This window comes from Gopherus flavomarginatus, chromosome 11 (genome assembly GCF_025201925.1).
Source record: "Gopherus flavomarginatus isolate rGopFla2 chromosome 11, rGopFla2.mat.asm, whole genome shotgun sequence".
In the NCBI taxonomy this organism is placed as follows: Eukaryota; Metazoa; Chordata; order Testudines; family Testudinidae; genus Gopherus; species Gopherus flavomarginatus.
The window spans coordinates 7,734,061-7,761,058 of NC_066627.1; the positions used below are offsets into that span (position 1 = coordinate 7,734,061).

Consider the following 26,998-nt stretch of genomic DNA (forward strand, 5'->3'; position numbering starts at 1 on the left):
GTTACACCCCAAGCACATTCTGGTTTGGGTAGAGAAGGCTCAGGGTTTGAGAGAAGGCTGGGGGTAGGAAGCTTCTGTTCATTATGCTGGACCTAACCCTCAGTTTTACTTGAATAAAGAGGAGATATTTGACATTGTGTGATGCTGCTCCTGTCCTCTGTTCCCAAAGTCTTCTGCAGCAGAGGAGGCTCTCTGGTAGTATGTATGTTACTGGCCTACTGGGGTGATGTTGAAACAGGACAGGGTACAGATGGCATTGTGGGGGTGGCATGAAACTTCACTCTTCATTTCCCCTTCCAAGAACAGAAGAGACAGGAATCCTTACCCAGCAAGACCACCGTCTCACAGTTCCCCTGCATGACATCTCTGTAGAGGGCTCTCTGAGTGGGGTCAAGCAGAGTCCCCTCTTCCCTGGAGAAATACACAGCCACCTCCTCGAAGGTCACCGGCCCCTGAAAGAGCAGGAGTCCAATACTCAGTACCTGCTGACCCACTCACAAAACCCACTATTCACGGAACAGCAGCACCAAGGAAATGGAAGCTCCGGGAGGCACATGTTAACAGAGCTTAATATAGGAGATGAGGCTGTCTCTGGACCCTGATAGTGGCTCCCTGGTAGGAATCCCAGCACTCTCCAAGTACAATATATGGAAGAAAGGGGAAGTCAATCGTAAAGAATAGAAGTTAGAAGGTCAGAATTGTAGTGCCCATTAACAAAGGTTTAGAGAAAATAGAGCCTATCAAACTAACGGGATATCCTTATTGGATGAGATCAAAAGTTTGGTTGCAGCTAATAGTATTGATGTAATATACCTAAACTTCCGTAAGGGACATGACTCGATCACCACAATATTTTTACTAAAAAAACTAGAATGATACAAAATAAACACGGCATACATTAAATAGATTAAAAACTCTGATAGTAAAAGGGGAACCATGGTCGAGTGGATTTCTTTCTAGCAGGTTCCTGCAGGGATTGGTTCTTGGCCTTGTGCTATTTAACATTCTTATCCATGACTTAGAAGAGAGTACAAAATCATCACTGATAAAGTTTACAGTTGCCACAAAGATTGGGGTTGGTGGTAATTAATGAAATGCCAGTAGATTCAGGCTCCATCACTGAGAGTCTGGGAAGTTGTCCCAGCCCTGGCTGGAGGGTTATTTCCTGTTCCACAAAGAGGGGAAGTTCCATCCCAACTCCTGTGCCTTGAAATTAGGACCTGACACTACACCCCCATATTCATCATAGTGGTATGATTATAATATGATTAGGACATAATTATGATCTATTTTGTACAAGATGCATCATGTGTGGTGTCACTGGAAAACTTCTGATTTGCTGAATATGATCATCCTATTTGTGTGCACATATCATGTTCGTATCTGAAGTTATGGATATTGACTCTGCATCTGTATTTCAAATGTGCTTACTCTGGGTAACACCCACAACGAGCCTTTCAGGTACAACAATGAAGAAGCCAGACAGTGCTGATGGCTCAACAAAGACAATGGACTGTGGAAGAGCTTAGCCTTCCTGTGAATGTTTCAGCCAGCCTAGGAGTCATGGCTACTATGATTCAGCAGGGCCTGTGACCAGACCACATGACACTAAACTCCATTTTAGTACCTGTATTTTTCCACAAACTGGACTAGGAACTGAGTTTGGAACAAAAGGTTCCCACCATATGGAAAAGCTACATAAGGTGGGGTGTGACATCATCTCTTGGCCTCATTCCCCACACAAGAGAACTCCTGGAAACACCTGAGAAACAAAAACGGATGTGGGGGAAGTGCTGCTCCCAGGATCAAGAGATTTCTAGCTTGTGTATGGAAACTTGGGGGACTGCTTGTACCATCAGTCAGGGTGAGAAATTGCTAATTCAAATTCTATCCATCTAGTATGTTAGGCTTAGCCTGAGTTTTGGTTATTTGCTAAATAATCTGCTTTGATCTGTTTGTTATCACTTATAATCACTTAATCTATCTTTCTGCAGTTAATAAACTTGTTTGATGCTTTATCTTAACCAGCATATTTTGAGTGAAGTGTCTGGGGAAAATCTCAGCTTGTTGTGCACATCTGTCCCATATCGAGGGGAAGGGGAACTATATTAATGAGCTTGCATTATAGAGATCCCCATGCACTATAAGATAGTATAATTCTGGATTTATACTACAGCAAGTATGCAAGGTTGGGGAGTGGGAAATTGGCTCTTGTCTTCTATCTGTCCTTGAGTGGCTTAGGTAACGCACTCAGGTAGCTTAGTTGGCTGCATGGCGCCACCTGCTGTTGTGTTGGGTGATAACAGGCCCTGGAGAGGCTGGCGAAATCTCCAGCAAAGCAGTGTGAGAAGGGCCAGCCCAGCGTGAGGGTTAGAGGACACAGCAGTTCCCAGAAGCTCCACAAACTGCTGCCTGGGGGTGACAACCCATCACGCCCTACACTACACAAGTCTCAGCAGGTTTGTCACATGCTGTCCCTTCCCTTTCTCCACCCGAGATATTTCCTGCTTCCCACCACCTCTAGCAATTTCCACCCTTTTATGCATTTACTGCTCCTCAACCTCCAAGCAGAGCCCGCCACCCTGATAATCTCTTACCTGAGTGAGCTCCATTGCAGCCATTTCCTTGCCCCTGGGACGACGAGATGATCTGCAGCGAAACATGGATGTTATTCTCTGGCCTGCCGGAGTGAAAAGGGCAAGGTGTGAGAATTCAGACTAGGCTTTTGTCCATTCCACAAGCCGATTCCCCCCAGCTTTTTCCCTGCTAATGCACATTCTAGGTTCTGGCACACTGTGAAGCACAGAGTGACCTTATTCCAGTACAGGCCTAGCCCCCTGCCACCAGGGTGTAACCCTCTGACACATGGGGAAACCCTCCCAGTAACAGTCTCTCTCTTACACATATCAAGTTTGCGGACAACACCAAGCTGGGAGGGGTTGTAAGTGCTTTGGAGGATTGGATTAAAATTCAAAATGATCTGGACAAACGGGAGAAATGATCTGAAGTAAATAGGATCAAATTCAGTAGAGACAAGTGGAAAGTACTATACGTTGTAAGGAACAATCGGAGGTCAGAGAAGAGCAGAAACAAAGGAGTCACTTTGGGGGATTCTCCCTGTCATTGTCCCCAAGGCAGCTGTCTCAGGTTTACAAAGGTGTTTCATGTTCCAGCCTTTATACAGTCTCTCCTGGGAATGCCCCTTTCATGGACTGGGCCAAGTTTTAGTTTTTGGTAGTTAACAATCTTGGTTTATTGTTCATCTAACCAGTATGTGTGGATTGAAGTGTGTTGGAAACTCTGTTTGGGATAACAAGCTGGTGCATGTCATTTTCCACTGATGAAATGACAGACTTCATATGAGCTTGTGTCGTTCAGTAGCGTGCTGGACAGTGCAAGATGCACATTTCTGGGGGAAAGTTGGGCACTTGAGAATTTGCTGGTTTTCTCCTGAGGTGTAATTCATGAGTGGCTGTCTAGCAGCACTCAATACTGTGTAGCTGGGAGTGAGTTACATGCTGGAGACTGTGTGTTAATTGGCCAAGAGGGGCTGTTCTCGCGGGAAAACAGTGGAAAAGGCACCCCAGGCTGGAGGACTGAGGGGACAGCTATTTAACAGTCCAGATTGTACTCTGGGTAACGTCACAGACACTCATTATGACAGAGCCTCTTACAACACAGAGAAAGTAAATCCATGTCCCAGAAATCGATGACTCCAGACAGAGGGCAAGTGTCCCTGGAACTGCTTCTTGCTGAGAGAGAGGTTCAGAGACAGTGCGAGAATCCTGGCGAAGCTGGGAACAGGAAGCATGGGCTGGCGGGGTTCAGTGGAGAAAGGGAACAGGAAGGGCAGGGATATTACTGAATCCAGGATCTCAGCAGTGCTAGATGATAGGATAGCACATAGTGCAGCCCATTGGAAAACACAATCCCAAATATATATACAAAACGATGGGGTCTAAATTAGTTGTTTCCACTCAAGAGATGGATCTTGGAGTCACTGTGGATAGTTCTCTGAAAACATCCACTCAATGTGCAGCAGCAGTGAAAAAAAGTGAACAATGTAGGAAATAATTAAGAAAGGGATAGATATGACAGAATATCTCATAGATCATATTTGTAAAAACAGCAAATAAATCCATGATACACCCACATCTTGAATACTGCATGCAGATGTTGTCACCGCATCTCAAAAATAGATATATTGGAATTGGAAAAGGTTCAGAAAAGGGCAACAGAAATGATTAGGGGTGTGGGACAGTTATGCCAGACCTAACCCCCAGTTTCACTTGAGCAAACAGGAGCTATTTGACACTGTGCAATACGGCTCCTGTGCTCTGTTCCCAAAGTGTTCTGCAGCAGAGGAGGGTCTCCGGTATTATGTAGTGTCACTGCCTATTGGGGTAATGCTGAAACAGGACAGGGTACAGATGGCATTGTGGGGGTGGCATGAACCTTCACTCTTCATTTCCCCTTCCAAGAACAGAAGGGACAGGAACCCTTACCCAGCAAGACCACTGTCTCATAGTTCTCCTGCATTACATCCCAGTAGAGGGCTCTCTGAGCGGGGTCCAGCAGAGCCCACTCTTCCCTGGTGAAATACATAGCCATCTCCTTGAAGGTCACCGGCCCCTGAAAGAGCAAGAGTCCAACACTAAGGACTTGCTGCCCCACTCACAGCCCCACTATTTGTGGCAGAGAGGAGTGAATCAAATGGAAGCTCTGGGTGGATCGTAGTCAGGAGAGTCCCACCTCAACCTGGCTCAGAGTATCCAGCAAATGCCAGGGTGAGGGGATGAAGAGAGAGCCCCTTATCTCTCCCAGCAGATCCATCACCCCCCTACTAGCCACTGACTGATACAGGAGATGGAGCCCCTAGCAGGGTCCAGGGAGAGCTCGCTGGTAGGACGCCCAACACCCTCCTCATTGTGAGGAGAGGGATATGAAGGGAGAGGCAGCTCCAATAAGCCTGACTCATGGGTGTCCCCTTCATATCTCACAGCAGCTGCTGGTTAGTGAGGTCAGGCTCCAGCACTAGGAGTCTGGTCAGTTTTACTAGCTCCATGTAGGTGGGTTATTTTCTCTCTTCACAAATTAGGGCATTTCCACCTCCAAACCTCCTGGGTCTGTTCCTAGAATCTAGGCCACTTAGTAAATAACTCCCAGCAGGTCTGCCACACCCTGGCCTCCTCCTTTCCCCACTGCTGTGAATTTCCTGCCCCGCTCCAACCTCCAAACCAGACTCTGCAAACCTTCCCACCTTCGAGTGTATTTGCTCTCCCTTTCCTCCAGCAGGAACCCACCAGCAACCCCCCAATAATCTCTACCTGGACTGACTCCACTGCAGCCATTTCTCTTCCCTGTCCCACGCCAGGCTGGGATGAGCTGGAGCAAAACATGGACGTCATTCTGCAGCCTGTCTGGGGGAGAAGGGCAGTTGTGGGCGTTTCAGAACCGGTTTTAGTTAATTTCACATCACAATTCCCGCAGGCCCTTTCCCTGCAGACAGACACCCTAGATTCTGTCATGCTAGGAAATGCTCAATCTGTTTATTACAATTTAGACCTGGCCCCTCCTGCCAGGCTAAGTCCACAGACACATTTTTAACCTCCCTTCTCTCTCCCCTCACCCCTTCTCTGAACACAAGCCTAGAAAAGAGCAGAACCAAAGGAGTCACTGTGGGGGATTCCCTCAGACAGTGACCCCACGGCAGCCATATTCCCCCTGCTGGGGGAATATGGAGTCAGGAACTGGCTTTTGCTCTGTCTGATCCTTGTTTTGTTCACTGGAAAGTGGTTCTGCCCCAGGATGCAGCAATACATGTGTCTGGGTGGACTAGAGAGCTGGAAATCTCTCCCCCACATTCATTTCTCCCACTGCCCCTTTCAGTCTCTCCTTCCCCTGTCCTCTCTCCCTGCCCCTCTGGCTGGGACAGTCCCATTCCTGGGGGCTTTGCTCTCCCATGGCTGGATTTCCTCCTGGCAACCGCTAATGGGAGAAGAAATGAGGTGGGGTTGTTTGTGCAGAGTCACTTTCTTGCCAGACCTTAGGACATTCCCTGAGGTCTTTCAGTTACCTGGAGACTCTGGCTCAGAATTTAGTAGTAACAGGGCCCAGGGCTGCCCTAGGGGGCTAGGACCAGCTGCAGAAAGTCATCCCCTGGGCCGGGCAGAGAAGAAGCTTTAATTAAGGTCACTTCCCAGCACAGAGCCTCACTGGGGGAGCAGAAGCTGCCAAGCCTGGTCTCCCAGATCACAATGGAGGCTGCAGCATCTGACCCAGGAAGCTGAACCCCAATATCCTGAGCAGAGAGGGACAGAGCGTTTGAGCAGCTTCCCTCCTTTAGCTCTCTGGGGAGAGCAGCTAATGGGAGCCCCTCCTCACAGGGAGAATTGCTGATCTCATTTGCCCCACTGTCCATCTGGAATCACTCCTTGTCTTTCCATACAGTGACTCTGGATTAACAATGGTCTCAATGACACCGGATTTCAGAAAGAATGAGTCCAGAATGCTGTGGAAAAGACCATCGTGTGGCAGTGCTGACTCCCTTCCCACCTCCCTCACCCCCGCAGATCTAGGACAAGGACTGGGGGCACAAATTTTCCAAACGGAACCGAAAGTTCCTGCAGTTTTCAAAAGAGGAGAAAAGCAAAATCTGTGATTTCACACTAACAGTGTTTGCAAAGTGGACAGAAAGTTATCCCAGTGACAGGGTACGTGACTGGGGAATGGACTTGGTGACCTGGTGACTTGGAGCCAGGACTCTGGCACAAGTTGACCAGAGAGAAGGATCATGGTTAGCAGCAGCCCCCAGACACCCCCTAGTACCCAGAGCCCAGACCCCCCAGCCAGGGGCCCATCAGATATTCCCTGGGATGCAGCCCCCAGAGTCCCTGGCCAGGGACCCCAGATACCCCTCAAAGCTCCACCGGCCAGAGAACCCCCACCACACCATGATTGCCAGGTAAGGAATCGCAAAGGGTTCCCCCCACCAAGAGCCCCCAGCAGCCAGGGACCCCCTCAAGGGACCCCCCCACTGGGAACTCAGTCCCTCACTGCCTGCCTAGGAACTCCCCAACCTCCAGAACGATCTACCCTGACATTTGCCTGGGACCCCCTCCTCTGCCCAGTGTAACCCCCTGATGCTTTACAGTGGGACCCCTCACTCTGCTTCCCTGGCATGCCCTGACCTAGTGCCAGGGATCCCCTCCTCCAGCTCTGTGCATTGGGCATGACAACAAAACCAGGAACCAGCAGGGGAAGCACAGACAGAGCCCCTGGCACAGAACCAGGCTCCCTCTAACCCTCTGTCCCGCCCCCCCAAGAGACACCCACCCCCACCGTTCTGCAGCCACCAGGCCCCCAGCGATACCCACCTCCAGGACCCATAGCCTCAGGGATGGGCACATCACAACCACCACCCCCGAAAACTCCAAACCTCCACAACCCACCAACCTGACTACGGTACCCCCTGCCCAGCCACCCAGAGGCCTCCCCCTACCACAATGCCCCTTCAGCTGCAATCTCCCCACACAGACACCTTCCCTGCCACTGCAAGTGATACCTCGCAGAGTGTGAGAAGTGGCTAGAAAGTTAACACCATCTCCTGCTGGCCAGTCACACAGGCAGAGGGAGCCTGGGGGGTGCTTCTTTAACAGGAGAATGGAAGGCCTGGAGGGCAAGGAAGGTCCACGGGCTGTCACTAGCAAATAATGGCCACCATGGATCCACCCCAGAGATGGCTGCATCTTAGCACATTGGGAAACAACCCATCATATTCAATTAGAAATAAAACAACTAGAGAGAAGTGGGGCAAATGTTTGGGGTATTTTATATCAATCTTTGAGACACGCAGAGAGAACCTGTCACAAACGACCTTTGATAACATGAGAGAAAACCACCAAGATCGGAGGGGATTTGATGTTGCTATTAAATAACTAGTGGAAAAGGGGGACTGTTGGACTGGCTTTTATATGACTGTCCAATACATAAACAGAATGTGATGGTCCCCCCCGGCCCCGGGGCAACCATTCACGTGAGCAGCTCAGAGCCCTTTGAGGAGCTGATTTAAGGGGGGGGAGCTGGAAGGCTCCCTGGACAATGGAAGGGGGCAGCAGGGGGATTGGGAAATGGGGTCTGGGCAGTCTCCACGGGGGATGTGCTCCTCCCTTCCCTGCCCTGGCAAAGAACGGGAACCTCATCCCATCCCACTCCAGGGGCAGCCATGTTCTGAGGAATGACCCAGGGCAACAATTTCCCACCCAAACAAGGACAAATCGCTGCAGATAAAATGGGTGGGAAAATCCACCCCGCATCGAAGAGATTTTAAATTGACATTTGAGAAGTATGGAGAGAAAAGGGAAAATCAGAGGCAATTAGAAAGCTGATCATTGGAGGGGAGGAGAATCTCCTTGGATTTTATAGCCACGTGTGATAATGAGAGGGAAAAGGGGAAATCTTGAGAGAATGTGTGTGTGGGAGGAAGTGGGAAAAACAGGGACAGGATCCAGTTAACTCACCTTCCCCCCCCCCGGGAATATCCTGGTTGCACAGAGACAGATCTACCCCCCCCCACCCCAGTGACCTCCCCCTCCCTGCAACTCCAGCTTCTCCCCTCCCTGACACCCCACACACACCAAAGTGGGGGCTCTGCCAGCGCCTCCCCCTGAGCTCAACTCCTGCTCCTCCCCCCAGCCCGGACTGTGCCCTTTAGCCACCCCCCGGCCCTGCCTCCAGCTGCCTAACCCCCCCCGCCAATCAATTTCCTGCTCAGCGCCCCCGCGCTCCGCTCCAGCCCCGCCCCCAGCGCCCGGCAGAACGTTACGGCTGGTCCGGGCAGGGGGAAGGGCAGCGGCTTCAGCGGCTGTTACTGGGCATGCGCAGTGCCCGGGAGTAGCACATTGCTATGGGGAGCGATTTAATACACCGCCACTCCCCCGCCTGGGCCCCAGGCTCCGCTCCCTCGCCGGGCCTCGGGCTCTGCCCCAGGCTCCGCCCCCCCTGGGCCGGGCCCGGGGTCCGCCCCTCCCCCCCACACGACGGCCGGGCCCCGGCCCCCTCATCCCAGCGGGGTGGGCAGATCCTCCTGCAGCTCCACTGGGGCCGAGGCGGCTCCAAGGCTTCTCCCAGGCTCCCTGGGGCAGAGTCACTTTCCCGCCCCCCAGCGCCTCTCACTCCCCGGGGCCTCCGGGTCACAATGTCCCACCGCCCTTCCCCCGCCTGCAGCTCCGGCTTCTCCCCTCCCGCCCCCGCCAGCCACACCAAGGAGAACCCCCGGGCCCCAGTCCCCACCTGGATCCCAGCGGGGCCGGGGGCAGATCCTGGCTGCAGCTGAGAACAGCTGCTCCGCTCCGGCTCGGGCAGCTCCAGCGCTGCTGGCAGCACGTGGAGAACCAGGGAGCAGGTGCTCAGCCCAGGCTCCGCGTCACAATGTGCCAGAGCCCCGCCCCCAGGAGCTGCCCCACCACTGAGCTGAGCCAGAGCCCCTTCCCCAGGAACTGCCCCGCCCCCAGGCTGTTCCAGAGCCCCGCCCCCAGGAGCTGCCCCGCCCCGAGCTGAGCCAGAGTCCCGCCCCCAGGAGCTGCCCCGCCACTGAGCTGAACCAGAGCCACGCCCCCAGGAGCTGCCCCGCCTCCGGGCTGTGCCAGAGCCCCGCCCCCAGGAGCTGCCCCGCCTCCGGGCTGTGCCAGAGCCCCGCCCCCAGGAGCTGCCCCGCCCCCGATCTGAGCCAGAGCCGCGCCCCCAGGAGCGGCCCCGCCCCTGCTCTATGCCTGAGCCCCGCCCCCAGGAGCTGCCCCGCCTCCAGGCTGGGCCAGAGCCCCTCTCCCGGGAGCCGCCCCACCCTGGATTGTGCCAGAGCCCCGCCCCCAGGTGCTGCCCCGCCCCCGAGCTGAGCCAGAGCCCTGCCCCCAGGAGCAGCCCGCACCTGGGATGTGCCAGAGCCCCGCCCCCTGGAATTTCCCCATCTTGGGTCTCTGAGCTTTGTTCTCCTGCTGCCTTCTTCCCAGCACCCCCTGCTTCCAGCTGCTCCCTTCCTATGTCTGCAAACATCCCCCTCCCCCTGGGGCTGGCTGCAGTGCTCGCTGGGGCTGACTCCAGTGGCTGAAGTTGCCTCTATCTCTGCTTCACCTGGAGGGGGAGAGACAAAGAGAGGAGATGGTCCCAGGGTGTGAAACCAGAATCAGGGGGCAAGGAAAGAAGGACTGTTTGGAAAGGTGGGTTTTTTGCAAGGGGAGTTGATCCAGATGGAGTCAGAAGAAGTTGAGCAGCAGAGGCTCAGGGAAATTGAGGGGAACCCCCTGGGTGTCTCAGTGTTGGCCAGGGTTTATACAGCACCTTGCGTAATATGGGGTCTGATCTCAGTCATGGTCTGTGCAGCACCTGGGAGCCCTGATGTCTGTTTCCTGATCACAGGCACTGGGAATGGAGAGAGGGAAACCTCAGCACCTGAAGGTTAATGCAGCCCTGTGTACAACCCCTGCTAGGGTGATCCGACAGCAAATGTGACCTTATAGACTAGAAGACGTATTGGAGCATGAGCTGTCGTGGGTGAATACCCAGTTCGTCAGATGCAACAACAGTCCCATATGGGCTAGTGGTCAGGATTCCTCGTTTTCATCCAGGTGGCCTGGGTTCAACTTCTGGTGTGGGAAGAGTGCAGAGCTTTTGCCCAGAGTGGAGGCAGGAAATGAAAGGAACAGGAAGGGATCCTGCCAGCAGGGGAGTTAGACAGTGTAGGGAGGGGACTGAAGAAGTGGGGGTGGGGCAGTGGTTTGGGGGGATATGAGGGAAGGATCCCAGCAGTGTGGGAAGTTGACAACCTGGAGAGCACAGGCCTGGCATGGGGACCTGGAAGAGTGAATGTGTCCCTCTAAACCCATCAACTGCAGACTAGGCAGGCTTGGAAGAATTGCGTGTTTGTTGGTAAATGTCAATTTCTGTGTAAACACACAACCCAGTGGCAAAATATTTCCATCAATAATCATCAGAATTGACAGATGGGCAAAGTAAGAAACATGCTGCTTGATAACTTATCATGTTGTAGGAGCAGCAGTGATCTGTATGCTCTGTATAACCTGTATGCTCAAAAGGTCTGTTAAACTCCCCCCCTCCCCAGCTTGTGTCCTTACCCTCTTTGAATGCCTGTGAAGTGGCTTTCCCACTCTCCTTTGTACCTCCAGTGAATGCACTTCACCCGACCCATCTGGCCAGTGGTTCGCTGTGTTACATTCTATTGTACCTCAGGGAGACTGATCTTCATCGCACCGTCCATTGCTGCACTGTGGGACACTTACCTTAAAAGATCCTGACATCTCCACTGCCAGGCCTGTCCTGGGAGCGTGAGTATGAGCGTGACACCCTCCCTCATCCCTTCTTTTGAGCTTAGCTATCAAGCTAATAAATGTGCTGCTTTCTGCCAAACTCTGGGGTGGAGGGGCGTTATTAGTCCTCTCTAAGCTTACTAACTGACCCAATTTTGGGTAACACAAGCAACATTGTTTGATCTGTTATTGTACCAAAGGGAGAAGTGGTTGTCTATAAACGAGGGTGAAGACTAAATGCCTCTGAGGAGAATGGGATTTGAACCCATGCAGGCAGAGCATAACGAGGTAGCAGTCCATCACCTTTACCACTTGGTCACCTCATCTGAGCTATCAAAAAACGGACAGGAGGAGAAATCTAAGGCCGGCAGAGATAGGGATACTAAGGAGTTTTTAAATACTAAGCGTAAGCAGGGTCTGAATGAGCTCCCCTCTCTCACCTAGTGAGGAGCTGGGGAAAGACTTCAGGAACAGACCGTGTTTGCATAGACACACCTACTCTGCCTAGCTATGCAGCATGATGGGGCCGCTTCCCCAAAATGACCAGTTTGGGATGGTCTTGGGTTACAAATCACTTTAGGATTGAGTGGAATGAAATGTTATTCTCCTTCCTGTATGAGTGAAGGGCAGCAGAACATACCTAGTCCGTCATGATGGAGGGGTAGGTGAGTGAGGAATAGCTTTTATTGGACTGCAGAGAAGTGATTGAGGACGTCACCCTAAACCAGTGGTCCCCAAACATTTCACATTGTGGCCCTCTTAGCCATGACTGTGGCCCCTCGGAAGCCACGGTCAAGAACCGGGGCTGGGAGGAGTGGGGCTGTTGCTTGTTGGGGAGAGGGGTGCGGACAGGGGTACAGGGGTCGACGCCGGGCTGGGAGCCAGAGTCTCAGGCTGAGGGTGGGGTTGGGGAAGAGCTGTGGCAGAGCAGTGCTGAGTGGTGCTCCCTCCCTGCCCTCCATGTGGGCTTTCTCAGGTCCTGAGGTGCCCCCATGAATGTTCCTCTGTGTCCCCCTAGGAGTCGCACCCCACATTATGGGGACCACTGAACCCTACTTGCTAAGCCGGGGCTAGTGATGCCAAACCCCCGGGAAAGGGAGAACAAGTGTGGGGGCCCCAGCACCAGAACCATGTCCCTACCTTCTGTCTGTGGCTCTACCCCCTTCCACCTCTTCCACCCATGGCCCCATCCACTGTCACCTCTGTTCCACCCCTTCCCCTACCAGCCCCACCCTATCACTCTTTTACCCCTGCCCCGCTGTGGCCCTGAGACCAGAGAAGTTCTGTGCCCCTGCTGCAGCCCCTGGGCTGTAGCAGGGAGTGGGAGCTCCTCCAGCCCTGGGGCTGACATAGGAAAGACTTTTCCAGGGGGACCTAACTTGGCCAGGGCCCCTGGTCATGGGCCCCACTGTCCCCTTGGCAATGCAAGGTTTGGGGAGCCTGAGCCCCCTTGTCATAAACAGATAGCTAAGGTTTAATGTTCTTATACCTATAAAGGGGTAACACCAGTAACCTAAAACACCTGACCAGAGGACCAGTCAGGAAACAAGACTTTTTAAAATCTGGGTGGAGGGAAGTTTGTGTGTGAGTTCTTTGTTCTTTGTCTTGTGTCTGTGGCCTCTCGGCTATGAGAGTGATTTTTCTATCTCCTGCCTTTTTAATCTTCTGTTTCCAAGTTGTAAGTACAAAGATAATAAGACAATAAGTTTATATTGTATTTTTTCTATTTACATGTGTGTAGTTGCTGGAATGTTTAAATTGTATTCTTTTTGGATAAGGCTGTTTATTCATTTTTTTCTTTTAAGTAAATAACCCTGTATTTATCACCTTAATACAGAGAGACCATTTTTATGTCCTTTTCTTTCTTTTTATATAAAGCTTTCTTTTTAAGACCTGTTGGATTTTTTCTTTAGTGGGGACTCCAGGGAATTGAGTCTGCAGCTCACCAGGGAATTGGTGGGAGGAAGAAGTCAGGGGGAAAATCTCTTTGTGTTAGATTTCCTAAGCCTGACTTTGCATACCCTCTGGGTAAGGGGGAAGAGAGATTAGCTATCTCGGTACTTCTATTTCCAGGACTGGAAACAGGGAGGGGGGAGTCCCTCTGTTTAGACTCACGGAGCTTGCTTCTGTATATCTCTCCAGGAACCCAGGGAGGGAAAACCTGGAGGGGAGGAGGGGAAAGGGAAATGGTTTATTCCCCTTTGTTGTGAGACTCAAGGCATCTGAGTCTGGGGGTCCCCTGGGGAAGGTTTTGGGAAGACCACAGTGAGCCAGACACTGTATAAATCCCTGGCTGGTGACAGCTTTACCAGGTCCAAGCTGGTAACTAAGCTTGGAGGTTTTCATGCTAACACCCATATTTTGGACGCTAAGGTCCAAATCTGGGAAAAAATGTTATGAAACCCCTCCCCCCTGAGCCTCCATTACGAGCCGCCCAGGCTACCACTGCTCAGTGTGTGGCCAGTCTCTGTGTTTTCTGTTGCTCGTTCTGGGGAGCCTGGCCGGCCTTAGGGGTGGTGCCCCCCTATAGCCGCCCAGGGCTCCAAGGGTCCAAGGGCACCATGTGGCAGTGCAAAGGTGCTCACTGCTCTCCCCTGCCCCAATGCTCCTCCATGGGTCCATAGAGGTTTGAGGGGAGTAAGGAGCAACCCTATGTGCTCCATGCATCCTGGTCACTTTTCCTACTTGGGCTGTGCTGTGAGGGGAGCATCAGAAGCTGCTGCTTTCTGCCCTCCCGCTATGCAGCCCAGCTGAGGAAAGTGACCTGAATGCAGGGAGCTCGGATGATCTCACTTCTTGCCCCCACATCCCACAGCCCCTAGGGGTTCCCAGATGAGCAGCGTTCCAGGGAGGAGTGGGGGGCAGCAATGCCAGCTGCTCCATGCACACAGGTCAGTCTCCCCATGTGGGTACAGAAGGGGGTGCAGGGGTTTCTGTGATGCCTATTCTATCAATATCGTCACTCAATACCAGGCACTCAAATTCACCAGTCTTAGTACTTAGACATTTAGCGTTTGTATTTAAGCACTTCTAAAATGTGTCTCATTTTAGCTGTCTGCTATTACATGATGTAATTGAGGGAGACTCTTTCATTTCACTGTTTCTCATCAGAACCTACCTGTACATTATCATCTTCCATCCTCTCCACCTTACTAGGCCATAGAGAATCCCTGTGAATAGTTCCTCTCCTACCGGATGTCTCTGTCTGAACCCTGTGCTCCTCAGCGCCTGTCGGCTTTCCCCAGCTCTGAGACTGTGTCTACACCGCGCACCTTACCACGGTGCAGCTGTACCACTCTAACCATGCCATTGTAAGGTGCGCTGTGTGGCCGTCCTTATCGCTGGGAGAGAGCTTCCCCGGCAACAAAGCCAAACTACATCCAATGAGGGGCAGGAGCTTCGTCACGGGGAGCACAGCTCCACCTATGAAGTGCTGTTCACACTGCCGCTTTTCATGGCTCAAATTTTGGCATTCGAGGAGTGTTTTTTCTCACCGCAGAGAGACAAAATTTTTAGCAACAAACCCGAAATTAAAAAAAACTCCTCTGCAACCTATTTAATTTTACCTTTTATACAACTTTTATACTGCCTCCAGTTTTGGTGTCCTCATTTTAAAAAGATATTGTGAAATTGGAGCTAGGGCAGCAAAGAGCCACCAAATGTTCTGAGGGCTGGAGAAAAATGCCTTCCAGTGAGCTATTGAAAGATCTCAACCTGTTTAGCCTTTCAAAAGAAGATTGAAAGGTGATTTCATTGAAGTGTTGAAGTGCCTTAATGGAGAGAAAAGATTGGGTATTTACAGGCTCTTGAATGGAGCAGAGAAAGGCATAACAAGACCCAATGGCTGGAAAGTGAAAAGAGACAAATTCATATTACAACTAAGGCACAATAGTCAACAGTGAGGATGATTCACCACAGGAACAAGCTATTGATGAGTATTATATATGAGTAATATAATGAGTATTGCTGCATGGAGCAACAGTGGCACCGTGTGGCCACGCAGGGTAATACACAGAGCATTTCTCTCATAGAGGAAGAGTGACACCATGTGGCCACGCAGGGTAATGCACAGAGCATCACGCCTATGTAGAGGGTGTAGAGATCCCTGGGGGGCTTAGGGGTCGTGGGGGGCACAGATAGCTATGTCCAGGCTGGAGATGTTCTGGTGGGCATTAGGGGCTTCATGAGGGGCACAAATATCTACATCAGGGCTGGAGAGGTCCCTGGATGGCTTAGGGGTTTGTGGTGAGCACAGATACATACGTCCAGGCTGTAGTGGTCCCTGGGGGTTTAGGGAGTTGGTAAGGGTCACAGAATCCTACGTATGGTCTGGAGGGGTCCCTGGGGGACTTAAGGGATTGTGGTTGTGCAGATACCTACGTACCAGTTGGAGGGGGCCCTGAGGAGCTTAGGGGTTTGTGTGGCGTAGACATAGCAACAACCAGGCTGGTGGGGGCCCTATGGGTCTTAGAAGGCTGGTGGGGGGCAGAGATACCTATGTAGAGACTGGAGAAGTCCTGGGGAGGGCTTTGGGGGTTCCTGGAGGTCACAAATATCTATGTCCAGGCTGGAGGAGTTCTGGGGGTATTAGGGAGTTGTGGGGGACACAGATGCCTATATCGAGGCTGTAGGGGTCCTGGGGTTGCTTTGGGGCATTTTGGGGTACAGATACCTACTTCCATGCTGTAGGGGTCGCTGGGAGGATCAGTGGGTTCGTGAGGGTGCACAGATATCTACGTCCAGGCTATAGGGATCCTGGGGGGGCTTAGGGATTTGTAAGGGGCACAGATACATTCATTCAGGCAAGAGGGGTCCTAGGGACCGCAGGGGGTTCATGCTGGGCACAGATACCTGCGTCTAGGCTGGAGGGGTTTCGGGGGTCTTAGGAGGGTTGTGTGGGCACAGATACCTATGTCGATGCTGGAGGGGTCCTGTCATGTCTTAGCGGATTCGTGGGGTCAGAGATACCTACATCTAGGCTGGAGGGGTTCCGGGGGGATTAGGTGTGTTGGGGGGGGGAACAGATACCTACATCCTGATGGTAGGTGGCCCTGGGCAGCTTAGACATTTTTTCTCGGTCACAGATTTTTCTCGGTCACAGATACAAACAGATACAAACTGTGGATGATTATGGGGTTGCTGGAGTCTTGAAATATTTGAGGTATTGTACTTTGGAGTCTTGGGGTGATTTGGGGATTGCTAGACTCTAGAGCCCAGGGAAAAGGACACGGTCTAGTTGAGGTGTTTTCCCAATTTAATGCTATGTTGTTTATCTCACGTTATTAAACATTTTCTGCTACAGCCAGACTCTGTGCTTGTGAGAGGGGAAGTATTGCCTCTTTGAGGCACCTAGGGGTGCGTATGTAAAATTTTCCCATGTCACTGGGTGAGGGCTCGAGCTGGTTTGCATTACCTAATAGGGAAGGGACCCCTATGTATTGAACCCAGTCCTTGCTGCTATCAATTCAGCCTGGCAGATGGGTTCCACCTATGTCCAGGCTGAAGGGGTCCCTGGGGGGCTTAGGGCGCTCGTGGAGGACACAGAGATCTAGGTCCAGGCTGTAGGGGTCCCTGGGGAGCTCAGGGGTTTGGTGGGGGCACAGACAACTACGTCCAAGCTGCAGGGGTCCCAGAGGGGCTTAGGGTCTGTCACAGAGTGTGGTGGAATCTGGCCCTGCACCCCTCTTCCAGGGACTCATAGTGACTCAGCCAGCCAGTAAAACAGAAGGTTGTTTTGGCCAACAGGAACGAAGGATACAGCAGGGCTTTTGGGCACAACCAGGACCCGTCAGTCCAGTTCTTCTGGGGGTTCAGGAAGCTTACTTCCCACTTTGGGATTGCCTGAATTCCAACTACCCAGCTCCAAACCAAAACTGAACTAACTCCCTCCAGCCGGCTCCTTCCTGTGTCTGGCTTCCAGGGGAAAGGTGCTGACCTCCTCCCCCGTGCCTAGCTCGAGTTACAGGCTTAGGTCCTGTCCCACACCTAAAGTCACCCCCTGCTCTCCCATCCCCCACACAGACAGTCCCCACTCCATCACAGTAATGCCCAGAGCATTTCCCGCATGGAGCAACAGTGACACCGTGTGGCCATGCAGGGTAATGCCCAGAGATTTCCCGCATGGAGCAACAGTGACAGCATGTGGCCACGCAGGGTAATGCACAGAGCATTTCCTGCATGGAGCAACAGTGACACCATATGGTCACGCAGGGTAATGCACAGAGCATTTCCTGCATTGAGCAACAGTGACACCATGTGGCCACACAGGGTAATGCACAGAGCATCACACCTACGTAGAAGCTGTAGAGATCTCTGGGGGGCTTAGGGGTCATGGGAGGTACAGATATGTACATCCAGGCTGGAGGCATTCCGGGGGGCTTAAGGGGGTTCATAGAATCACAGATACCTACGTCCAGGATGGTCGGGATCCTGGGGGAGTTAGGGGGGTTGTGGGGGGCATAGGTACTTGCGTCCAGGCTGTAGAGGTCCTGGTGGGGATTAAGGGCTACCTGGAGGACACCAATATCTACGTCCGGGCTGAAGGGGTCCCTGTACGGCTTAGGGGGTTGTGGTGAGCACAGTGATCCCTGGGGGTATAGGGACTTGGTGAGGGGCACAGATACCTATGTATGTCCTGGAGGGGTCCCTGGGGGGGCTTAGTGGTATTGTAGGAGACACAGATACCTACGTCCAGGCTATAGGGATTCTGGGGGGGCTTAGGGCTTTGGGGGGGCACAGATACCTACATCCAGGATGGAGAGGTTCTGGAGAGGATTAGGGATTTTTGCGGGTGGCAGAGATACCTATCTCCATACTCTAGGGGTTCCTTGGGGGGCTTAGGGTTTTTTGGGAGGCACAGATATCTATGTCCAGGTTGGAGTGGTTCCTGGGGGGTTTAGGGAGTTCCTGGAGACACAGATACCTAGGTCCATGGTGTAGGGGTCCCTGGGTGAATTAGGGGTTTTCTGGGTGACAGAGATACCTACGTCTAGGCTGTAGGGGTCCCTGGGAGGCTTAGGGGGTTTTGGAGGGGGCACAGATACCTACTTCCAGGCAATAGGGCTTCCAGGGGGAATTAGTGTGTTGAGGGAGCACAGATACTTAGGTCCAGGCCGGAGGGTTCTCGGGGGGGGGGGGTGCTAGGCAGTTTGTGTTGGGCACAGATATCTGCATCCAGGCTGGAGGGGTCCCTGGGGGGGCTAAAGGGGTTTCTGGTGGGCACAGATAACTACCTCCAGGCTGGAGGGGTTTCTCAGCACTTAGGGGTTATGGGGGGCACAGATACTTCCATCCAGGCTGGAGGGTCCCTGGAGGGCTTAACGGGTTCATGTGGAGGCACAGATACCTAAATCCAGGCTGGATGGGTCCAGGGGGGGCTTATGGGGTTCAGGGAGCACAGATACTTATCTCTAGGCTGTAGGGGTCCCTGGTGGGCTTAGGGGGTTTTGGGGGGCCCCAGATACCTAAATCCATGCTAAAGGCGTCCCTACAGGTGCTTATGGGTTCATGGGGTGCACAGATACTTATGTCCAGTCTGGAGGGGTCCCGGGGGGGTTGAGGTTTCGTGGGAGGCACAGATACGAACCTCCAGGCTGTAGGAGTCCCAGGGGGGCTGTGGGGGTACAGATATCTACATCTAGGCTGGAGGAGTCCTGGGGGGTATCGGGGGTTTGTGGGGGGCACAGATACCTAGGTGCAGGCTGTCGGTGTCCCGAGGAGATTAGGCGGTTCACTGGGGGTTCAGATACATCCAGGCTGGATGTGTCCCGAGGAGCTTAGGGGGTTTGTGAGGTGCTCAGACACCTGTGTCCAGGCTGTAGGGATCCCTGGGGGGTTAGAGGGTTCGTGGGGGTCACAGATAGGGGCTTCCAGGCTGAAGGGGTCGCTGGGACGTTTAGAGGGTTTGTGGGAGCACAGATACCTATGTCCAGGCTAAAGGGGTAACGGGGGTGCTTAGGGGATCGGGGCAGACACAGATACCTACGTCCAGGGTCTAGGGGTCCCGAGGGGATTGGGGGTTGAGGGGGGAACAGATGCCTGCGTCCTAGCTGAAGGGGTCCTGGGTGGTTTAGGAGGTTCGTTGGAGTCACAGATACCTACATCCGGGCTCTAGGGGTTCCTGGGGCATTCGGGCATTTCTGGCGGTCACAGATACCTACGTTCAGACTGGAAGGGTTCCAGAGGTCTTAGGAGATTTATGAGGGGCACAGATGCCAAGATCCTGGCTGTAGGGGTTCCCGTGGGGATTAGGTGGTTTATGGGGGGCACAGATACCAATGTCCTGGCTGTAGATGTTCCTCCACGGTGGCCCCAGGGCTGGAAGAGCTCCCACTCCCTTCTATTACCTGGGGGCTGCAGCAGGGACACAGAGCTTCTCTGGTCTCACTCCTTTACCCCTGCCCCGCTGTGGCCCTGACACCAGAGAAGCTCTGTGCCCCTGCTGCAGCCTCTGGGCCGTATCAGGGAGTGGGAGCTCCTCCAGCCCTGGGGCCACCGTGAGGGAGACTTTTCCAGGGGGACCCAATTTGGCCAGGGCCCCCCCGGGACCCCGACAGCCTGGAGGTAGGGTTATGTGCGACCACAGCCCCTCTATGCACCCCAGGAACATCTACAGCCAGGACATTGGTATCTGTGCCCGCCGAACCCGCAAAGCCCCCCAGGGACCTTTACAGCCAGTATGTTGGTATCTGTGCCCCCCATAAATCTCCTAAGCGCTCCAGGACTCCTCCAGTCTGCATGTAGGTATCTATGACCCCCATAATTCTCCTAAGCCCTCTGGGACCCCTCCAGTCTGCACGTAGGTATCTGTGTCGCCCAGAAATCCCTGAATGCCCCAGGAACCCCTACAGCCTGGACTTAGGTATCTGTGACTCCAACGAACCTCCTAAACCACCCAAGAGCCCTTCAGCTATGACGTAGGTATCTGTTCCCCCCTCAACCCCCAATCTCCTTGGGACCCCTAGACCCTGGACGTAGGTATCTGTGTCAGCCCCGATCCCTTAAGCACTCCCATTACCCCTTTAGCCTGGACTTAGGTATCTGTGCTCCCACAACCCCCCTAAACGTCCCAGTGACCCCTTCAGCCTGGACGTAACTACCTGTGACCCCCACGAACCCCCTAAGCCCCCAGGGATCCCTACAGCCTGGACACAGGTGTCTGAGCACTGCACGAACCCCCTAAACTCCTCGGGACACATCCAGCCTGGATGTATCTGAACCCCCAGTGAACCGCCTAATCTCCTCGGGACACCGACAGCCTGCACCTAGGTATCTGTGCCCCCCACAAACCCTCTATACCCCCCAGGACCCCTCCAGCCTAGATGTAGGTATCTGTACTCCCACAGCCCCCCTGGGACTCCTACAGCCTGGAGGTTCGTATCTGTGCCCCCCATGAAACCCCAACCCCCCTTGCCCCCTCCAGCCTGGACATAAGTATCTATGCACCCCATGAAACCATAAGCACCTGTAGGGACGCCTACAGCATAGACTTAGGTATCTGGGGTCCCCCAAAACCCCCTAAGCCCACCAGGGACCCCTACAGCCTAGAGATAAGTATCCGTGCCCCCTGAACCCCAGAAGCCCCCCCCCCGGATCCCTCCAGCCTGGATTTAGGTATCTGTGCCCCCCACGAACCCGCTAAGCTCCCCAGGGACCCCTATAGCCTAGACGTATGTATCTGTACCCCTCAGAAAACCCCTAATCCCCCCGGGACCTCTACAGCATGGACCTAGGTATCAGCATGGACCACAATCCCTAAGTGCCGAGACACTCCTCCAGCCTGGAGGTAGGTATCTTTGCCGAACACAAACTGCCTAAGCCCCCTGCCACCGGGAACCCTCCAGCCTGGATCTAGTTATCTGTGCCCCCCACAACACACTAATTCCCCCTGGACGCCCTATTGCCTGGACTTAGGTATCGCTGCCCCTCACAAACCCCCTAAGCCTCCCAGGGACCCCTACAGCCCAGACGTATGTATCTGTACCCCTCAGAAACAAGCTAATCCCCCCGGGACCCCTCCAGCCTGGATATAGGTATCTGTGCCCCCCCGATGACCTAAGCCCCCCCAGAATCCCTATAGCCTGGATGTAGGTATCTGTGTCCCCTACAATACCACTAAGCCCCCCCAGGGACCCCTCCAGGACATACATAGGTATCTGTGCCCCTCACCAAGTTCCTAAACCCCCAGGGATCACTGTGCTCACCACAACCCCTAAGCCGTCCAGGGACCTCTCCAGCCCGGACGTAGATATTGGTGTCCTCCAGGAAGACCTTAATCCCCACCATGACTTCTACAGCCTGGACGCAAGTACCTATGCCCTCCACAACCCCCCTAACTCCCCCAGGATCCCGACCATCCTGGACGTAGGTATCTGTGACTCTACGAACCCCCTTAAGCCCCCTGGAATGCCTCCAGCCTGGACGTACATATCTGTACCTCCCATGACCTCTAAGCCCCCAGGGATCTCTACAGCCTCTACGTAGGTGTGATGCTCTGTGCATTACCCTGCGTGGCCACATGGTGTCACTGTTGCTCCATGCGGGAAATGCTCTGGGCATTACTGTGATGGAGTGGGGACTGTCTGTGTGGGGGATGGGAGAGCAGGGGGTGACTTTAGGTGAGGGACAGGACCTAAGCCTGTAACTCGAGCTAGGCAGCAGGGAGGGGGTCAGCACCTTTACCCGGGAAGCTGGACCAAGGAAGGGGCTGGCTGGAGGGAGTTAGTTCAGTTTTGGTTTGGAGCTGGCTTGTTGGAATTCAGGGAATCCCAAACTGGGAACTAAGCTTCCTGAACCCCTAGAAGGACTCGATTGACGGGTCCTGGTTGTGCCCAAAAGCTCTGCTGTGTCCTTCGTTCCTTTTGGCCAAAAAAACCCTTCTGTTTTACTGGCTGGCTGAGTCACTGTGTGTCCCTGGAAGAGGGGTGCAGGGCGGTATTCCACCACACAGTGACATCCCCTAAGCCCCTCCGGGACCCCTGAAGCCTGGACGTAGGTATCTGTGCCCCCCACCAAACTCCTGAGCCCCCCCTGACCCCCTACAGCCTGGACCTAGATATCTGTGCTCCCCACGAACTCCCTAAGCCCCCCAGGGACCCCTTGAGCCTGGACGTAGGTGGAACCCTTCTGCCAGGCTGAACTGATAGCAGCAAGGACTGGGTTCAATACATAGGGGTCCCTTCCCTACAATGTAATGCAAATGAGCTCGAGCCCCCACCCAGTGACATGGGAAAATTTTACATACGCATCCCTAGGTGCCTCAAAGAGGCAATACTTCCCCTCTCGCAAGCACAGAGTCTGGCTGTAGCAGAAAATGTTTAATAACGTGAGATAAACAACATAGCATTAAATTGGGAAAACACCTCAACTAGGTTGTGTCCTTTCCCCTGGGCTCATGAGTCCAGCAATCCCCAAATCACCCCAAGGCTCCAAAGTCCAATATCTCCAATGTTTCAAGAGTCCAGCAACCCCAAAATCACCCACAGTCCCGTAGACCCAGAGTTCAAGAGTCTATCTGCAGGGTTTTTCCCCCTGCCAGCCTGAGTAGAAAGGGGCACCTTACGTGATCCACTGCCAACTGCTCCGCCTCTCCATGGGATTCTGCTTTTGCCTTCCCCACAAACTTCTCAGCTCGGTCCACCAGCTGCTCTCCCAGCTGACCTGTGTTCTGCTCCAGCTGTCCCCCAGAACTGCTAGACTCACCTCACTCCGTGGGCCACTCCCACAAATTGCTCCTGTCTACCAACTACTGTGCTCTGCAATACATTTTCAGAGTCCCCCACAAGCTAACACATCTTTTCAGTGATTTCAGCTCAAGAACCTAGAAGTTCAACTCTTAAGAGAATAAAAAATCAACACTGCTATTCAACTGTTAAAAGGAAAAAAGGTGCAATTGGTAATTCTAGCTCACCCAAGGAGCCCACTCCCTTGTCCAACGAGTGCCACTCAATTGGTGGTGAGAATCACTGTCTCAAAGCAGTTTCACAGTTCCTCATCCACACAATCAGAGGGACAACACTCCATATCTCATGCCCCAACAACAAATAAACGGGATACAACAGCTGCCAAAGCAACCATCCCAGGCTGCCGTGGCCGTGTCAGGCGGAGTGGGTGTGCCTATGCAAACACGATCAGCTCCTGAAATTCTTTTCCACACTCGCCATAATTCACCACCAGATGTCAGGGTAGAGTTCATCCTGCTTCTGCTTACATAGGTATCTGTGCCCCCCCACCACAACCCCCTAATCCCACCGGGACCCATCCATCCTGGATAAAGGTATCTGTGCTCCCCACAAGCCTCTCAGCCCCCTAGGGAACCCACAACCCCAGATGTAGGCATTATATGCCCTACAAACCCCCTAAGACCCACAGGACCCCTCCAGCCTGTAGGTAGGTATCTGTGACCCCCAGAGCCACACAAAGACCCTTGGGACCCCTACAGCATGGATGTTTGTATCTGTGATCCCCACAAACCGCCTAAGCTACCCAGGGCCCCCTACAATCGGGACATAGGTATCTGTTCCCCCCCAACACACCTAATCCCCCCCAGAACCCCTCCAGCCTAGACGTAGGTTTCTCTGACCCCACGAATCCCCTAAGCCATGATGGGACCCCTCCAGCATGGACATAGGTATCTGTGCCCCCACAACCCTCCTAAGACCCCCAAAACCCCTCCAGCCTAGACGCAGGTATCTGTGCCCCCCATAACCCTCCTAGGCCATGATGGGACCTCTCCAGCCTCAACATAGTTAACTGTGCCCTCACAACCCCCCTAAGCCCCGCGGAATGCCTCTAGCCTAGATGCAGGTATCTGTGCCCAATACGAACCCCCTTAAGGCCCCCAGGACCCCTCTTGCCTGGATGAAGGTATCCGTGCCTCCCACAAACCCCTAAGCCCCCCCGGGATCCTTATACCCTAGACATAGGTATCTGTGCACCCTCACGAAACCACTGATCCTCCCAGCGACCCCTATAGCATGGACGTAGGTATCTGTATCCCAAAATGCCCAAAAGTAACCCCGGGACCCCTACAGCCTCGGAATAGGTATCTGTGCCCCCCCCACACATCTCCCTAATACCCCCAGAACCCTTCCAGCCTGGATATGGATATTTGTGACCTCCAGGAACCCCCTAAGCCTCCCCGGACTTCTCCAGCCTGGACATAGGTATCTCTGCCCCCCACAAGCCCCCTAAGACAAATAGGGGCCCCACCAGCCTGTTTGTAGGTGTGTGTATGCTGCACAAACACCCTAAGCTCCCCAGGGCCCCTCCAACAGGGACGTAGGTATCTGCACAATCACAACCCCTTAAGTCCCCCAGGGACCCCTCCAGACCATACGTAGGTTCTTGTGCCCCTCACCAACTCCCTAAACCAACAGGGACCACTACAGCCTGGACCTACGTATTTGTGCTCACCACAACCCCCTAAGCTACCCAGGGACCTTTCCAGCCTAGAAGTAGATATTTGTGTCCCTCATGAAGCCTCAAATCCCCACCGTAATGCCTCCAGCCTAGATGTAGGTATCTATGCCCCTCATGACCCCTAAGCCCCCCAGGGATCTCTACAGCCTCTATGTAGGTGTGATGCTCTGTGTACTACCCTGCGTGACCACACGGTGCCACTGTTGCTCCATGCAGGAAATGGTCTGTGCATTACCCTGCGTGGCCATATGGTGTCACTGTTGAACAATGAGGGAAATGTTCTGTGTACTACCCTGCGAGGCCACATGGAGTCACTGTTGCTCCATGTAGGAAATGATCTGTGCATTACCCTGCGTGGCCACACGGTGTCACTGGTGCTCCATGTGGGATATGCACTGGGCATTACTGTGATGGAGTAGGGACTGTTTGTGTGGGGGATGGGAGAGCAGCAGGTGACCTTAGGACCGGACACGTGCTCAGCCTGTAACCTGAGCTAGGCAGGAGGGAAGGGGTCAGCACCTTTGCCCCGGAAGCTGGACACAGGAAGGGGCCGGCTGGAGGGAGTTGGGTTAGTTCAGTTTCGGTTTTGGTCTGGGTAGTTGGAATTCAGGGAATCCCATGCTGGGAACTAAGTTTCCTGAAGCCCCAGAGGGACTCGATTCCGGGATCCTGCTTGTGCCTTCAAGCTCTGCTGTATCCTTCGCTCCTGTTATCCAATAAAATTTCTGTTTTACTGGCTGGTTGAAAATCACTGTGAGTCCCAGGAAGAGGGGTGCAAGACTGGACTCCCCCACAGTGTGTGACAGACCCTAAGCCCCTCCAGGACCCCTGCACCCTGGATGTAGGTATCTGTACTCCCGACCAAATACCTAAGACCCCCGGAGACCCCTCCAGCCTGAACTTAGGTATCAGTGCCCCCCACAAACCCCCTAAGCCACCCAGGTACCTATAGAGCCAGGACATTTGTATCTGTGCCCTATAGGGACTCAATAAGCCCCCGGGGACACTCCAGTGCATGTAGGTATATGTGCCCCTCAGAAACCCCCTAACCCCCCAGGAACCCCTACAGCCTGGACGTAGGTATTTGTACCCCCACAACCCCCCTAAACCCCCCGGGACATCTACAATCTGGACGTAGATATCTGTGCCCCTCACGAAACCTCTAACCCTCCCCCGGGACTGATACAGCCTGGACATACGTATCTGTGCCCACTTAAACCCCTAAGACTTCCTGGTACCCGTACAGCCTGGACATAGGTATCTTGGGCCACCAAAAATCCCCTAAGACTCCCAGGATGCCTCCAGCCTGGACGTAGGTATCTATGCCCCCCACTAACCCTCTAAGCCCCCCTGGTACTACTACAGCCTGGATGTATGAATATGTGCCCCCCACGAACCCCCTAAGCCCCCCTGGGACTCCTAGAGCCTGGAGATTGGTATCTTTGTCCCCCCAAAAAACTCTCTAAGCCCCCCAGGGACCCCTAGAGCCTGGACGTAGGTATCTGTGCACCCCAAGGCCCCTAGGATCCCCCGTATCCCTACAGCCTGGATGTAGGTGTGATGGTGCTGCCTGTGGGAGCCAGCTGAGGTCACTCAATGAGGGTGAACCGCAAACAAAACAGGACAGACAAATTCCAAACACTGCTGGTTATTTTAATCCTTAGATTTATCAAGCCAGCACAAAACAGCTTCTGTACTACCTCACTGGTTACTTATAAGTTTAAACCACGCAGTTCCCTTAAAGTACCCAGCCTCAGGCCTCCATCCAGACACACCTGTCAGATATGATGATGATTCCTGAAAATCTTACTTCATTATGTTAAAGAAAAGATTCTTCCGATCCCAGAGGATCAGCTACATACCCAGGTTCAATTATAACTTATATCTTACCTAAAATACATGCTATAGCCAATTCTTATTAACTAAACTAAAATTCATTAGAAAAAAAAAGAGAGAGAGTGTTGGTTAAAAGATTAATAGACATATCGACCTGAATTCAATTCTTGAGGTTCAGATACATAGTAGAGGTGAGCTTGTAGTTGCCAAAAGTTCTTTTAGAAATAGTCCATAGGTTATAGTCCAATTTCCATATTCAGGGTGGCTCCAGTCAATGACTGGGGATCTCAATCCTTGTGGCTTAAGGTTTCGCCCTCTTGAAACCCAAAGCAGATCTGAGATGAGGAAGAATCGTGTCCCAGGGTTCTTATACATTTCCAGCAGCCTTTTGGCCTGAGAAGACAATAGGCTTAACTCTCCTT

At 53.1% G+C, this 26,998-nt stretch overlaps 1 protein-coding gene, 1 long non-coding RNA gene and 1 pseudogene across 2 annotated transcripts in view; 1 reads left to right on the forward strand and 2 right to left on the reverse strand.

Moving 5' to 3' along the window:
- Positions 1-26,998, forward strand: part of LOC127031107 (zinc finger protein 707-like) — a 769,794-nt gene that overhangs the window by 176,599 nt on the left and 566,197 nt on the right. The window lies entirely within an intron of this gene.
- The window catches only part of LOC127031106 (zinc finger protein 345-like), a 565,317-nt pseudogene that overhangs the window by 4,097 nt on the left and 534,222 nt on the right, over positions 1-26,998 (reverse strand).
- Positions 356-9,436, reverse strand: LOC127031354 (uncharacterized). The gene is made up of 3 exons (XR_007768531.1): positions 9,385-9,436; positions 9,292-9,330; positions 356-452 (listed from the first exon to the last, which is right to left on the reverse strand). It is a non-coding gene; the product is annotated as an uncharacterized LOC127031354 (long non-coding RNA).